The 6000-nt window shown below is 41.2% G+C and overlaps 1 pseudogene; it reads right to left on the bottom strand.

Moving 5' to 3' along the window:
* Positions 1-947: 947 nt before the first annotated feature.
* On the bottom strand, positions 948-5559 carry LOC114104434 (non-histone chromosomal protein HMG-17 pseudogene; annotated as a pseudogene).
* Positions 5560-6000: the final 441 nt, after the last annotated feature.

Here is a 6000-nt window from a genome sequence, read left to right as displayed (position 1 = left end):
GTAGTATATCCTCAGTTAAACAAAACAGTGTATTAATATCTATTTTGCCAATCCAGCTTTATTAAAAATACTTTTTGGCTGAGCACAGTGGCACACGCCTGTAAGCCCAGTGGCTCTGAAGGCCGAGGTAGGAGGATCTCGAGTTCAAAATCAGCCTGTGCAAAAATGAGGTGCTAAGCAACTCAGTGAGACCCTGTCTCTAAATAAAATACAAAATAGGGCTGGGTTTGTGGCTTAATGGTTGAGTGCCCCTGAATATTCCTCGGTAGCACCCCCTCCAATACTGTTCATAAATAATCATGCATTTCACCCAGGACATGGGCAGACAATCATCAACAGTATACAGCAGCTTCTAAACTCCCTTTCTGAACTACCAGAGCAAAAACTACTATAAAACTCAATGGTATCTTCATTTGATGCTCTGTACAGGGTAAGTTTCACATTTAGCATGTTGTTTAACAATTTTTCATGAGCCAACCCTAACTTTAAGATTTATCAGTCAGAAAATCCAGAATTTAGGAAAGGAACTGCTGCTCCTTTGAGGGACACTGGAAAGTATGTATTAGTAAAACCAACTTCCGGGTGGGGGATCCGGTCTCAATCCATCTCTGGGTTTAGGGGAGTTAAGTCCATGCTGATTGCAGAGAGGAAGGAGGACATAAAGATGAAGGTTTTTTTGGCCAAGGTGGCTCCTGGGAGTTGAGAGTAAGTCTTTCAAAACTAGCAGGGAAAGGTGTCCCAGGCAATGCCCCAGCAATCCAGCTTCGGAGTCATTCTATTAGTGACATATTCTCCTTCCCCCCCAAATAAAAACGAAATGCTAACAACATAGCTTTAAAAAAAAAAAAAGTAAAACAAAATTCTGTATTTTTATAAACTTGACTAAAAAATAGTATTCCAAACCGTACAGTCAGCAGAAGTTCACAATTATTGAAAATGCACACACTTCACTTGGCATCTCCAGCACCTTCAGCTTTCTGTGTCGTCTGTTCTAAATGAAAATCTTCATTTTCTGCAGGGTTATTCCCATCCTTACCAGTGTCAGTTTCTCCCTCTTTCCCTTTGGATACCTTCTTTTCCTTCTTTGCAGGGGTCTTTTTAGGCTTGGGCTCTGGCTTCGGAGGAGCAGGTTTAGCAGACAACCTTGCAGATCTTCTCTCTAGTTGGTCCTTCACCTTGGCTTTACCTTCAGCGTACTCTTCAGCCTTTCTCTTGGGCTTGGTGGAAACTATGGCGGCGGGATTTAGACTCTGGGATACAACCACGAGGCTTTGCTCGGTCTGGGGATCGTTCTCGCCTCTTCATTCTGCTCAGAGATCTACTACTGACGTTTTGATTTGCTCTTCAATATTTTCTCTATTCGCATGTGGGTTCTGCCACTGCCTCTTCAGTAAGAAAGAAATGTCACTGGAACTCTAGTGGCGGTTGCATCTGGCTGCCTGATAGCATTGGACCACTAGATCGCATGCTTCCTCTAGCAACTCTTGCACAATTGTAGGAAATATTGCTCAGACTTCATGATGGAAAGGAAGCGTTTAAAAAGAAAGACTGTGTTGGAGCCATTTTATTTACGGAGTCTATTGATTTCGTTGTTTGATTTCAATATTTTCTTTGTTATCATGTATTTCCTGCCCTGGCACATTAGGAAAGAAAGATCTGTGATTATTGTACGTACATTATTATTGCATTTGACTGCAAGGTAGCGTGGAACCACTAGAGGGCATGCTCTCTCTAGTAACTCTCCATAGTAGGAAGGGAAACGTTTAAAAAGAAAGAAAGAAATGAAGACTCTCGGGGTGAATTTTGCCTATGGGGTCTGAGCGAGTATGTATTCCAGAGGTTGTTAAGAATGTAGGAAAGTAGCTGTTTGAGCAGGGAGAAAGTGAAGTACAAAATGATACTTTCTTCAGACCTTAATCTTAACTAAATATTTGAAAAGCAAAAACATTTATTAGTGACATCCCCTCTGTCCCATCTCCACCCATAATAGATTATTATGTGGACAATAAAGAGTAGTGATCAGGGCCACGGATCTGGTAGGAGACAACCTCTGGTCAAAATTTTGCTCTGTTACTTACTGGGTTTTAGACTTTAGTTTCCTCATATGCAAAACAAGGGGAACAGTACCTACTTCATAGAGTTATTGTGACAATAAAATAAGTTAAACAATTAAAATATAATTTTTTTCTTGAGGCAATCAGCTTCATGATGGGTTTCCTCATTAACTGAAAACTAAAAGTGTTTGGAATAGGACCTGGTACATGGTAAGTTCCATGTAAATATCTGCTACTACTACTTCCTTTGCTACTACTAATGCTGCTTTGTGTGACTCACTCATTCCTGCTGTCAGGGTGTTTAATGGGATGGTGTTAGGGCAAAGTGATGTTGTAGTAGAACTGAGGTATGTGTCCCAGAGTTGGGAATGAGGTAGGAGGAACCAGCTGATAGGGAGGAATGGAGTAAGGGATGATGGGAGACATGCTTTGGAGAGCTAGCTCCCTGGACCGGACTGAATGTATAAGTGAGTGCTGAAGACTTCATCCTCTCTTGTAATTCTGCACAGTCCCCTTTATAACTTTATATTATATAGCTTTTTGTAGAATTAAGAAACCCAAACCAACTGCCTCTTCACCCTGTATGTTTTGAGCAGTGGTCATTTGCTAGGCACTAGCTAAATCCTTTGTATGAATTGTCTCATTAAATCTTCATACAACCCTCCAAGGTAGGTAATATGGTTTTCTATATCTTACAGATGAGGAACACAGACATAGGGAGGGTAAATTCAACTTTATCTACTATTTATAAAGTGTCACTATGTTAGAATAAAAGATAATGACTAATGAACTCACTGTAGCCTACCTCTGCACCTTCATTACAAAAAGAGGGACTCTCCATATTCATCTTAATATTCCAGACATTCAGATATAATCATAATGCTGCATTATTTCATGCATTAGTGCCTTTGCACACTCTGATCTTTCTGCCTCAAATAACTACAAGACTTAAATATTCCTTATATGCTTTGTCAGTGTTGCAGAAAATCTCATTTCTGTGCTCCAGAATTTTTTCATAGGTCCTTCTTCCTCTACTATAGAACTTCTCCTGAGAAGCTCAAGTGGAAACAGTCTCTTCCTTCTCTTTTTTTGCCACACCTGCATAGAGTACAGTGTGATATTATGCCTCTTCCACTGTACTGAAATTATTCACATTCATGTCTATTGGACTTTATCCCTTTACAATAGGCATTGTATTGCTTTCTTCCCCCGACTCCCAATAATGTTTGAACACAATAAAGACAAATAAAAGGGAATAAGGGATAAAAGAAATGTAAGAATGACTGGTATTACAACCAAGTTTTAATAGTTAAAGCTTATATTGGGAGATAGTTATGATAAGATTCACTTAATGAATACTAAATAAATCTAGATTTCAACATTTTTGAAGGTAATTATATATTTACGTCTAATTTTAGTATTATGTTTGTGAAAACAGTGTGGAAAACCATTTTTGTGAACATATCTGAGTTTTAGGTATATACCCTAAAAATTCAAGAAATTACATTTTATTCACACAATATTATACCTTGATATTACAGAACTCACTGTTAAAAAGTTATTAAATAAGAAGTAACAAAAATTCAGACAGAATAAATAGAAAGGACTAGAAATTAAATTAATTTTTTTAAATTATATCAAATATAACTAGGGTTTCAAAAATATTTTCCTTATTGAAGTTTTGTGTCATATTGGGAACAACAGTGTCTTTCATTTAATTATTTTTCTTTGATGTATTTTTTTCTTCTTTATTTGCTACTGCCACCAAAATCTGCACCTGTGGTGACTCCACATGGGCCAGTGATGTAGGCTTCTTGGTCCACTGCAGCCTCCTACTCAATGTGGCTTAGAGTTTGTGGGTCACCCCTGTCCCAATCTGACTGCTGGCAATGACAGGTGTGGGCCAGATGCTCCAGAGCTGTCCGTTTGCAGGGCTAGTTGATTCTGTAGGTGAGTTGTTACATACTCCTTAGCAGATTCCAATTTCCATGGCCACTGTCCTGCTTTAAGTATCTTTTAATACTCTTTTCAGGAATATTTTACTAGAATGAACCACAGAGCTTGGATTGTATCATACTTATGATTACAGTTTTATTGTATTAAATGAATACAGATCAGAATTAAAGGGATGGTCACATGGGGTAAAGTCTAGAAGGGTCCCAAATATGAAAATTCCATTGACCCCATGTATTTGTCACCTTTCCAGCACTTAATATATGGAAATGCAGAGAGTATTGCCAACCAGAGGAACACTCTGAGTTTTGATGATCAGAGATTTTTTTTGGATTCATTATATCGGCATGATTGCTCAAATAGTGAGTTTGAATCCTATCTCCAGTATTTCCTCCTTGCCAGGCCTGGTATCTCATGGCTCAGAGCCCCAACACTCTAATCACATGGTTAGTCTTTGAGCATGGGCAGCCCCAACCTGAATCATCTTGTTAGCCTAAATTATCTAGGGCCCCCCATGAAGAGACATCAATAGCATACAGTATCAGGGTCCACTATGGACAGCAAAGACACTCCAATTCCTCAGGAAATTCCTAAGAGTTGAAGGTTATCTCCCAGCAACTGGAATAAAGCCCAGACAAATTTCCTTCTTTCACAGATCAGCTGCAATGTTATGCAACATTCTGAGAATAAATCAACAAGTAAAGGCATTCTATCAGCTTCTCAGGAACTTCCACTCCTCCCTCAGGATAGGTCCCATAGCATATATGACATGCAAATAATATTAAATCCATAAGATATCATTAAGGACTTTTATCCTTAAAATTATAAATAAATGGAGGAGATCCAACATGGCGGCTGGCACGGAGAGATCAAGTCTCTGACCTCTTCAGCTGCGCGGGCATAGGGAGTCGTAAACCGTCTAAATGCTGTTTGCTCAGGATCACTAGGCAATGCTGAGCTGACGTGGATCTGGGGCGAACAGTCTGGGCCTCTCAGAACACACACCGAGCCTGAATTGGCTGAATTAAAGCTCCCGTTCGCCTGCTTCTCGCAGACAAACTGCTGTGACTCAGCACTAAACAATCCCGCTGAAACAACTGGTCCGCCCTTCTGCACCTACGGAGGTAAATGCCAACCGAGCCTTCATAGGCAGTGGCCACAGGATTGAGACGGGGCTTGGGAGAGCCAGTCAGGACCCACCCGTTGCATTGGTCACCCAGCAAAGGGAAACGAACTGTCATCATTTGCATGGGATACCACCATGGCAGAGAACTGACGTCACCAGGATGCGGCGGAGGAGATAACTTCATTGAAACCAGCGGCAACAGGTGTGTAACCCCCTAGCCTTCCCTCTCCACACAGCGGGGAAACCTTAAGGGCCCCTCCCAGCTCTCCCATGAGCGCGATAGCCAGACCCAGGGAATCAGGAGTGGCGCGGGACCCACGGTGCGGAACTCCCGGCTACCGCTCTCACCAGTGCTGACAACTGAAGTCTCTTGCACCAGCTATCGGGGGCGTGGCTACTGGAGGGCAAGCAAATTTCGCTGAGCATTCTCAACCCCAAGCTCTACAAACTTAGGGTCTAAGGGAATGGCAAATAGGGAGAGTGTGTCCAGTCGTTCATGAAAACAGGGCTCCCGGGAGCAGCAGACCTGGCGTGTAGCCAGTATTTTGGTGAGTGTCACCGGTGAGCGGAGCCTGGCTTGAGGAAAAGTGGGGAAGTGACTAGACACAAGAGAAGGCCCTAGGCACTCAGGATTGGAGACCCGCCCAGTCTGGGAGGAGGAGCTGCTGCACAGTGATTGGTTCCCGCGTATTGAGAGGAGAAGCTTGGCCCGGTGGGCACAGCTCCACCTCCTGGAAGAGAAGTTAATCAAACTCTAAGACTGCATTTATTATTTTTTTTTAATTTGGGTTTTTTTTTCATTTTAATTTTTTTTCTTGTGGTTTTAAAATTTTTTTTAAATTTAAAAATTTTTTTTTAATTTTAATT

This window comes from Marmota flaviventris, chromosome 3, assembly GCF_047511675.1.
Source record: "Marmota flaviventris isolate mMarFla1 chromosome 3, mMarFla1.hap1, whole genome shotgun sequence".
In the NCBI taxonomy this organism is placed as follows: Eukaryota; Metazoa; Chordata; class Mammalia; order Rodentia; family Sciuridae; genus Marmota; species Marmota flaviventris.
Note: the sequence above shows the minus strand (reverse complement) of the source record. Positions and strands in the feature narration are given on the sequence as shown.